Below are 12,015 nucleotides of genomic sequence, written 5' to 3' on the forward strand. Positions count from 1 at the left end.
TTGCAGTGGTCATACATGAGACTCGTTGACTACAATAGCAATTATATTAGACCACTGATTTCTGTTTTATTAGACCACTGATTTCTGTTTTATTAGACCACTGATTTATGTTTTATTAGACCACTGATTTATGTTTTATTAGACTACTGATTTCTGTTTTATTAGACCACTGATTTCTGTTTTATTAGACTACTGATTTCTGTTTTATTAGACCACTGATTTCTGTTTTATTAGACTACTGATTTCTGTTTTATTAGACCACTGATTTCTGTTTTATTAGACTACTGATTTCTGTTTTATTAGACCACTAATTTCTGTTTTATTAGACCACTGATTTCTGTTTTATTAGACTACTGATTTCTGTTTTATTAGACTACTGATTTCTGTTTTATTAGACTACTGATTTCTGTTTTATTAGACCACTGATTTCTGTTTTATTAGACCACTGATTTCTGTTTTATTAGACCACTGATTTCTGTTTTATTAGACCACTGATTTCTGTTTTATTAGACTACTGATTTCTGTTTTATTAGACCACTGATTTCTGTTATTAGGTGTTTGTATGGAGGTGGGGATATAAATGCTAGTTTCTGTACTTCACAGGATCTGCTATAGGATGTTGTTTACTAGCCAACAGTAATGTATTTCCTGATTGGGCTATTTAAACTGTTCAAATCTGGTACTTTAGCTAGGGTCCTGTCTCAGACTGGTACTGTAAATAGGGTCCTGTCTCAGACTGGTACTGTAAATAGGGTCCTACCTCAGACAGGTACTGTAAATAGGGTCCTACATCAGACTAGTACTGTAAATAGGGTCCTACCTCAGACAGGTACTGTAAATAGGGTGTGTGTGTGTGTGTGTGTGTGTGTGTGTGTGTGTGTGTGTGTGTGTGTGTGTGTGTGTGTGTGTGTGTGTGTGTGTGTGTGTGTGTGTGTGTGTGTGTATTTTCCCTGACGTCAGTCTCAGTTCCTGTGGTTTGGGGTCTCAGCTACTGTGAGCATCAGTTATGTCTGAGCACTGCTTTCACATACAGCTAACTGACAAAATAAAGCAAACCCCAATATACAGTGTTAATATGCACCTTGGAATAGATTCTAGAAGTATCTTAATATGCACCTTGGAATAGATTCTAGAAGTATCTTAATATGCACCTTGGAATAGATTCTAGAAGTATCTTAATATGCACCTTGGAATAGATTCTAGAAGTATCTTAATATGCACCTTGGAATAGATTCTAGAAGTGTCTTAATATGCACCTTGGAATAGATTCTAGAAGTATCTTAATATGCACCTTGGAATAGATTCTAGAAGTATCTTAATATGCACCTTGGAATAGATTCTAGAAGTATCTTAATATGCACCTTGGAATAGATTCTAGAAGTGTCTTAATATGCACCTTGGCATAGAGACGGCCATGGCGTATGGTTTACATAGTTTTCATACTCATCGAACCATTCAGTGACCACTCGTGCCCTGAGGATGGGGGTATTCTCATCGTATGGGGGCATATCTATGGTAGCCAAAATAACAGCCTGCCCAACATTTTTAATGCATGACCCTAAGCATGATGGGATGTTAATTGCTTAATTAACTCAGGAACCACACCTCTGTGGAAGCACCTGCTTTCAATATACTTTGTATCCCTCGTTTACACAAGTGTTTCCATTATTTCGGCAGTTACCTGTATCTATCACTCTCTTCCACATCTAGAACCCTTCATAGGTTCTGTTCCAAATGGCACCCTATTTGGTGTACTACTTTTGACCAGGAACCAATGGGCTCTGGTCAAAAGTAGTGCACTTTATAGAAAAAGTAGTGCACTATTAAGGGAATAAGGTGCCATTTGGGACAAAATCTATTGAACCTTTTCATCCACTTTCAGAAGGAAGCAGTACCTATACTCACCACAAGGTGGACTGAAGAGATTACAATGGGATTCTGTAGGAAGCAGTACCTACACTCACCACAAGGTGGACTGAAGAGATTACAATGGGATTCTGTAGGAAGCAGTACCTATACTCACCACAAGGTGGACTGAAGAGATTACAATGGGATTCTGTAGGAAGCAGTACCTACACTCACCACAAGGTGGACTGAAGAGATTACAATGGGATTCTGTAGGAAGCAGTACCTATACTCACCACAAGGTGGACTGAAGAGATTACAATGGGATTCTGTAGGAAGCAGTACCTATACTCACCACAAGGTGGACTGAAGAGATTACAATGGGATTCTGTAGGAAGCAGTACCTACACTCACCACAAGGTGGACTGAAGATATTACAATGGGATTCTGTAGGAAGCAGTACCTATACTCACCACAAGGTGGACTGAAGAGATTACAATGGGATTCTGTAGGAAGCAGTACCTACACTCACCACAAGGTGGACTGAAGAGATTACAATGGGATTCTGTAGGAAGCAGTACCTATACTGACCACAAGGTGGACTGAAGAGATTACAATGGGATTCTGTAGGAAGCAGTACCTACACTCACCACAAGGTGGACTGAAGAGATTACAATGGGATTCTGTAGGAAGCAGTACCTATACTGACCACAAGGTGGACTGAAGAGATTACAATGGGGTTCCAGTGATAGTTTCAGGGGTTTGTGTGTTTTTGATGCATAGAGGACATGTGCTCCTATTTACACTAGAGGGCAGAAGAGCACCTGTTTTGAGCTAAAAGATTGTCGCTGTTTTACACAAGGAGGGGAAAATTACCAGCTGATTAATGCTTAGTCAATTCTTCAAAATAAAACAATGATCTAACTTTTTCAGTTTATGACTTTGACTAGGTATTTCCTTGTTCTCACCTAGACACACAAACAAATACACACACACACACACGCACACACACGCACACACACACACACACACACACTTATGCTTATGGATACTCCCCTCATACAACTATTTGGGTAGCCTAGTGGTTAGAGCGTTGGACTAGTAACCAGCAGGTAGCCTAGTGGTTAGAGCGTTGGACTAGTAACCAGCAGGTAGCCTAGTGGTTAGAGCGTTGGACTAGTAACCAGCAGGTAGCCTAGTGGTTAGAGCGTTGGACTAGTAACCAGCAGGTAGCCTAGTGGTTAGAGCGTTGGACTAGTAACCAGCAGGTAGCCTAGTGGTTAGAGCGTTGGACTAGTAACCAGCAGGTAGCCTAGTGGTTAGAGCGTTGGACTAGTAACCAGCAGGTAGCCAAGTGGTTAGAGCGTTGGACTAGTAACCAGCAGGTAACCTAGTGGTTAGAGCGTTGGACTAGTAACCAGCAGGTAGCCTAGTGGTTAGAGCGTTGGACTAGTAACCAGCAGGTAGCCTAGTGGTTAGAGCGTTGGACTAGTAACCAGCGGGTAGCCTAGTGGTTAGAGCGTTGGACTAGTAACCAGCAGGTAGCCTAGTGGTTAGAGCGTTGGACTAGTAACCAGCGGGTAGCCTAGTGGTTAGAGCGTTGGACTAGTAACCAGCGGGTAGCCTAGTGGTTAGAGCGTTGGACTAGTAACCAGCGGGTAGCCTAGTGGTTAGAGCGTTGGACTAGTAACCAGCGGGTAGCCTAGTGGTTAGAGCGTTGGACTAGTAACCAGCGGGTAGCCTAGTGGTTAGAGCGTTGGACTAGTAACCAGCGGGTAGCCTAGTGGTTAGAGCGTTGGACTAGTAACCAGCGGGTAGCCTAGTGGTTAGAGCGTTGGATTAGTAACCAGCGGGTAGCCTAGTGGTTAGAGCGTTGGACTAGTAAGCAGCGGGTAGCCTAGTGGTTAGAGCGTTGGACTAGTAACCAACGGGTAGCCTAGTGGTTAGAGCGTTGGACTAGTAACCAGCAGGTAGCCTAGTGGTTAGAGCGTTGGACTAGTAACCAACGGGTAGCCTAGTGGTTAGAGCGTTGGACTAGTAACCAGCAGGTAGCCTAGTGGTTAGAGCGTTGGACCAGTAACCAGCGGGTAGCCAAGTGGTTAGAGCGTTGGACTAGTAACCAGCAGGTAGCCTAATGGTTAGAGCGTTGGACCAGTAACCAGCAGGTAGCCTAGTGGTTAGAGCGTTGGACCAGTAACCAGCAGGTAGCCTAGTGGTTAGAGCGTTGGACTAGTAACCAGCAGGTAGCCTAGTGGTTAGAGCGTTGGACCAGTAACCAGCAGGTAGCCTAGTGGTTAGAGCGTTGGACTAGTAACCAGCAGGTAGCCTAGTGGTTAGAGCGTTGGACCAGTAACCAGCAGGTAGCCTAGTGGTTAGAGCGTTGGACTAGTAACCAGCAGGTAGCCTAGTGGTTAGAGCGTTGGACCAGTAACCAGCAGGTAGCCTAGTGGTTAGAGCGTTGGACTAGTAACCAGCAGGTAGCCTAGTCGTTAGAGCGTTGGACCAGTAACCAGCAGGTAGCCAAGTGGTTAGAGCGTTGGACTAGTAACCAGCAGGTAGCCTAGTGGTTAGAGCGTTGGACTAGTAACCAGCAGGTAGCCTAGTGGTTAGAGCGTTGGACTAGTAACCAGCAGGTAGCCTAGTGGTTAGAGCGTTGGACTAGTAACCAGCAGGTAGCCTATTGGTTAGAGCGTTGGACTAGTAACCAGCAGTTAGCCTAGTGGTTAGAGCGTTGGACTAGTAACCAGCAGGTAGCCTACTGGTTAGAGCGTTGGACTAGTAACCAGCAGGTAGCCTAGTGGTTAGAGCGTTGGACTAGTAACCAGCAGGTAGCCTAGTGGTTAGAGCGTTGGACTAGTAACCAGCAGGTAGCCTAGTGGTTAGAGCGTTGGGGACTAGTAACCAGCAGGTAGCCTAGTGGTTAGAGCGTTGGGGACTAGTAACCAGCAAGTAGCCTAGTGGTTAGAGCGTTGGGGACTAGTAACCAGCAGGTAGCCTAGTGGTTAGAGCGTTGGGGACTAGTAACCAGCAGGTAGCCTAGTGGTTAGAGCGTTGGACTAGTAACCAGCAGGTAGCCTAGTGGTTAGAGCGTTGGACTAATAACCAGCAGGTAGCCTAGTGGTTAGAGCGTTGGACTAGTAACCAGCAGGTAGCCTAGTGGTTAGAGCGTTGGACCAGTAACCAGCAGGTAGGCTAGTGGTTAGAGCGTTGGGCTAGTAACCAGCAGGTAGCCTAGTGGTTAGAACGTTGGACTAGTAACCGGCAGGTAGCCTAGTGGTTAGAGCGCTGGACTAGTAACCGGCAGGTAGCCTAGTGGTTAGAACGTTGGACTAGTAACCGGCAGGTAGCCTAGTGGTTAGAACGTTGGACTAGTAACCAGCAGGTAGCCTAGTGGTTAGAGTGTTGGACTAGTAACCAGCAGGTAGCCTAGTGGTTAGAGCGTTGGACTAGTAACCAGCAGGTAGCCTAGTGGTTAGAGCGTTGGACTAGTAACCGGCAGGTAGCCTAGTGGTTAGAACGTTGGACTAGTAACCGGCAGGTAGCCTAGTGGTTAGAACGTTGGACTAGTAACCAGCAGGTAGCCTAGTGGTTAGAGTGTTGGACTAGTAACCGGCAGGTAGCCTAGTGGTTAGAGCGTTGGACTAGTAACCAGCAGGAAGCCTAGTGGTTAGAGCGTTGGACTAGTAACCAGCAGGTAGCCTAGTGGTTAGAGCGTTGGACTAGTAACCGGCTAGTAACCGTTCTGCCCCCGAACAAGGCAGTTAACCCACTGTTCCCTTGGCCGTCATTGAAAACAAGAATTTGTTCTTAACTGACTTGCCTAGTTAAATGAAGGTGGAATACAAAATAAAATAAAACACACACACACACACACACATCGATCTGAATGGAGATTTATCGTATTCTGCAGGAATAGAAACAATATGTCCTTAAATAATTCTCTCTTTCAGCACCGCTTTATATCCCTGCTCTCACACTGACAGAATGAATCAAAGAAACTTGACATTTTTCAGAGTATGTCGAACACTATAAGAGAGAGAGGGGGGGACAATAAATCTGGTAACACCAAGAAGTGATATTTGTTTCCTACGGGAGTCGTGTAGGACATTGAGGTAATATTACTGTCTGGGCAACACTTCACAGCATTCTGTTTAGACCACCTGTCTGTCTGCGGGGGGGTGTGTGTGTGTGTGTGTGTGTGTGTGTGTGTGTGTGTGTGTGTGTGTGTGTGTGTGTGTGTGTGTGTGTGTGTGTGTGTGTGTGTGTGTGCGTGTGTGTGTGTGTGTGTGTGTGTGTCCGTCTCCAGGAGCATGGTACTAAGAAGTAAACAGGACTAAAGAGGAAAGTCCCCTTTATTGTCCTGTAGATCTCTTTCTCTCTCCCAGTGTTAAACACGGAAATGGACCCCTGCCAGCTAGCAGGTGCTTCCTACAACCCCTCCAACCATTTGACTGCATTTCCAGATGATTTTTAAGGGAACTACGATATGGACAAGGTCCAAACCGGCCAACTGTCCAAATCCATCTCACCAACCTGTAGTTTGCAATATTATAATACGGTTACTCCTAAACATACCAGACCTGGGCTCAAAAACTATTTCAAATATCACAATTACTTTCACATACATTCGAGGGAAGTATTCAGATATATTTTATTTGAAAAGAGAAGTAGTTATATTTTAATGTATCTGGAAATACACACTTGTTACCGGAGAGGAAGGAAACTGCTCAGGGATTTCACCATGAGACCAATGGTGATTTTAAAACAGTTACAGAGTTTAATGGCTGTGATAGGAGAAAACTGAGGATGGATCAACAACATTGTAGTTACTCCATAAATACTAACCTAAATGACAAAGTCAAAAGAAGGAAGCCTGTACAGAATATAAATATTCCAAAACACGCATCCTGTTTGCAACAAGGCACTAAAGTAAAACTGCAAGAAGGCACTGTACATACTATACTGTGATGCAGGCCATGGGGACCTGGGTGACCGTCCTCAGTGCCACACGGTCCATCAGAGTGACACCTACTATTTATGACACATCCCCTCAGGTAGGGACCAATGGGATTACTCAGAAAGAGGCACATCCATCAGCCTTGTCCAATGGGGCGCCTTGCCTGTGGCAGTGGCTCGCTATAGGTCTAGGTCTAGAAGGAAGTCTGGACGGACAGAAAGCTTCACACACTCATCCACCAACCCGCACAAACAAGACAGGGGAGACTATTCAAGAACCTAAAGTACAGGCATGTCAAAGAATGTACAGGCATGTCAAAGACTCTGTTCATTAAAACTGAGAACGTGTATGAGAACGTTCAGACTCAAATTCTCAATTTGAATATACAGCTAGATATAAATGGAGAAATAAACTGTATGTGTATATAGTAAGCCCTTTTAGACTTCCAACAACAGGGTGATCAAATTAAAACCCTACATCTGTACATGGTTCAATATTCTAGCAGTTTCTACAGTGTTACATGGTCCTATATACTATGATATTCCATAGTGTTACATGGTTCTATATACTATCAGATTCCATAGTGTTACATGGTCCTATATACATGGTTCTATATACTATCAGATTCCATAGTGTTACATGGTCCTATATACTATCAGATTCCATAGTGTTACATGGTCCTATATACATGGTCCTATATACTATCAGATTCCATAGTGTTACATGGTCCTATATACTATGATATTCCATAGTGTTACATGGTTCTATATACTATCAGATTCCATAGTGTTACATGGTCCTATATACATGGTTCTATATACTATCAGATTCCATAGTGTTACATGGTCCTATATACTATCAGATTCCATAGTGTTACATGGTCCTATATACATGGTTCTATATACTATCAGATTCCATAGTGTTACATGGTCCTATATACTATCAGATTCCATAGTGTTACATGGTCCTATATACATAGTCCTATATACTATCAGATTCCATAGTGTTACATGGTCCTATATACTATCAGATTCCATAGTGTTACATGGTCCTATATACATGGTTCTATATACTATCAGATTCCATAGTGTTACATGGTCCTATATACTATCAGATTCCATAGTGTTACATGGTTCTATATACTATCAGATTCCATAGTGTTACATGGTTCTATATACTATCAGATTCCATAGTGTTACATGGTTCTATATACTATCAGATTCCATAGTGTTACATGGTTCTATATACTATCAGATTCCATAGTGTTACATGGTCCTATATACATGGTCCTATATACTATCAGATTCCATAGTGTTACATGGTTCTATATACTATCAGATTCCATAGTGTTACATGGTCCTATATACATGGTCCTATATACTATCAGATTCCATAGTGTTACATGGTTCTATATACTATCAGATTCCATAGTGTTACATGGTCCTATATACATGGTCCTATATACTATCAGATTCCATAGTGTTACATGGTTCTATATACTATCAGATTCCATAGTGTTACATGGTTCTATATACTATCAGATTCCATAGTGTTACATGGTTCTATATACTATCAGATTTCATAGTGTTACATGGTTCTATATACTATCAGATTCCATAGTGTTACATGGTCCTTTATACTATCAGATTCCATAGTGTTACATGGTCCTATATACATGGTCCTATATACTATCAGATTCCATAGTGTTACATGGTCCTATATACATGGTCCTATATACTATCAGATTCCATAGTGTTACATGGTCCTATATACATGGTCCTATATACTATCAGATTCCATAGTGTTACATGGTCCTATATACTATCAGATTCCATAGTGTTACATGGTCCTATATACATGGTCCTATATACTATCAGATTCCATAGTGTTACATGGTTCTATATACTATCAGATTCCATAGTGTTACATGGTCCTATATACATGGTTCTATATACTATCAGATTCCATAGTGTTACATGGTTCTATATACTATCAGATTCCATAGTGTTACATGGTCCTATATACATGGTTCTATATACTATCAGATTCCATAGTGTTACATGGTCCTAGGGGTTATTTACTGTGTCATGGACGTCATGGAGTGATTAACAGTATTGAATATTTTGGAGTGTTTCGTAGCTGTGGGATCCTTTTCTTTTGAAATATTAGTCATAGGACAACAATAGGAAAACCATAGGACAACCATAGGACAACCATAGATCAACCATAGATCAACCATAGGCCAACCATAGGACAACCATAGGACAACCATAGATCAACCATAGATCAACCATAGGACAACCATAGGACAACCATAGGACAACAATAGATCAACCATAGATCAACCATAGGCCAACCATAGGCCAACCATAGGTCAACCATAGGCCAACCATAGGTCAACCATAGATCAACCATAGGCCAACCATAGATCAACCATAGATCAACCATAGGCCAACCATAGATCAACCATAGGCCAACCATAGGCCAGCCATAGGCCAACCATAGATCAACCATAGATCAACCATAGATCAACTATAGGCCAACCATAGGTCAACCATAGATCAACCATAGGCCAACCATAGATCAACTATAGGCCAACCATAGGTCAACCATAGATCAAGCATAGATCAACCATAGGCCAACCATAGGTCAACCATAGGACAACCATAGGACAACCATAGATCAACCATAGGACAACTATAGGTCAACCATAGATCAACCATAGATCAACCATAGGTCAACCATAGGTCAACCATAGGACAACCATAGGACAACTATAGGACAACCATAGGACAACCATAGATCAACCATAGGCCAACCATAGATCAACCATAGGTCAACCATAGGACAACCATAGGACAACCATAGATCAACCATAGATCAACCATAGGACAACCATAGATCAACCATAGGCCAGCCGTAAGACAACCATAGGCCAACCATAGGCCAACTATAGGCCAACCATAGGCCAACCATAGATCAACCATAGGTCAACCATAGGCCAACCATAGGCCAACCATAGGTCAATCATAGGCCAACCATAGGCCAGCCGTAAGACAACCGTAGGCCAACCATAGGTCAACCATAGATCAACCATAGGCCAACCATAGATCAACCATAGGCCAACTATAGATCAACCATAGATCAACCAAAGATCAACCATAGATCAACCATAGGCCAACCATAGATCAACCATAGGCCAACTATAGATCAACCATAGGTCAACCATAGATCAACCATAGGCCAACCATAGGCCAACCATAGATCAACCATAGGCCAACTATAGATCAACCATAGGCCAACTATAGATCAACCATAGATCAACCAAAGATCAACCATAGGCCAACCATAGATCAACCAAAGATCAACTATAGGCCAACTATAGGCCAACCATAGGCCAACCATAGATCAACCATAGGTCAACCATAGGCCAACCATAGGTCAACCATAGATCAACCATAGGACAACTATAGATCAACCATAGATCAACCAAAGATCAACCATAGATCAACCATAGATCAACCATATGCCAACCATAGATCAACCTTAGGTCAACCATAGGACAACCATAGGCCAACCAAAGATCAACCATAGATCAACCATAGATCAACCATAGGCCAACCATAGAGCAACCTTAGGTCAACCATAGGCCAACCATAGGCCAACTATAGGTCAACTATAGATCAACCATAGGCCAACTATAGATCAACTATAGATCAACCATAGATCAACCAAAGATCAACCATAGGCCAGCCGTTAGACAACCGTTAGACAACCGTTAGACAACCATAGGACAAATCAATTCATGAGTAAAGAGAAAAGGACAAGAAATGAATGAATATTTGAATTAATTAATAAAAATGAATCAAGAAATGAATAAACAAGGCATTTTCTTAAATATGTTTTATTTCATAAATCATATCAGTACATTTTATTTAACCTTTATTTAACTAGGCAAGTCAGTTAAGAACAAATTCTTATTTACAATGACGGCCTAGGAACAGTGGGTTAACTGCCTTGTTCAGGGGCAGAACAACAGATTTGTACCTCTTGGACTCGCTGGTGTTCAGTCTTGTGCAGTGAATAAATGGAAAATGGTGCTATAAGAACCTTTCACTGATGTTAAATAAGAAGCATCTATATTTTCAGTTTATAGAATGTATCCAATGTGTGTATTTAATGGGTTTACAGCTAAGGTGGCAATATCTTTATTTTAACCATAAAGTTATTCATATCAGGGGGAATTTACAAAGATCACCATCATCACGATAATACAATTAAATGGTCAACATTCTGGAATGGAGATTAAGTAACAAAAAAAACTTGTGGGTCAACAACCTGTTTCCACAACAAACAAAAAAATAATAATAATAATAATTAATAAATGTGATTGTAGTTGAAATAGTTAGTGTCAAAATACTTAGTGCAATTCCATCTCGTAAAATAAATATTATCCAAAACATATGATGTTCATTTGATCATTTAAAGCCACAGCAAATCTGATTAAAAGAAAACTTTAAATTAGATTAATTACATATAGTCAGCTAAAGACATATATTCTCTCTATCATACATACTGTACATACATACATACATACATACATACATACATACTGTACATACTATACATACATACATACATACATACATACATACATACATACATACATACATACATACTGTACATACATACATACATACTGTACATACATACATACATACATACATACATACATACATACATACATACTGTACATACATACTGTACATACATACTGTACATACATACATAAATACATACATACATACATACATACTGCACATACATACATACTGTACATACATACATACATACATACATACATACATACATACATACATACTGTACATACAGTACATACATACATACATACATACATACATACATACATACATACTGTACATACATACATACATACATACATACATACATACATACATACATACATACATACATACATACATACATCCTGTACATACATACATACATACATACTGTACATACATACATACATACATACATACTGTACATACATACTGTACATACTGTACAGTACATACTGTACATACATACTGTACATACACGTACATACATACATACATACATACATACATACATACTGTACATACATACTGTACATACATACATACATACATACATACATACATACATAC

Source organism: Salmo salar, chromosome 06 (genome assembly GCF_965601325.2).
Source record: "Salmo salar chromosome 06, fSalSal1, whole genome shotgun sequence".
Taxonomy (NCBI): Eukaryota; Metazoa; Chordata; class Actinopteri; order Salmoniformes; family Salmonidae; genus Salmo; species Salmo salar.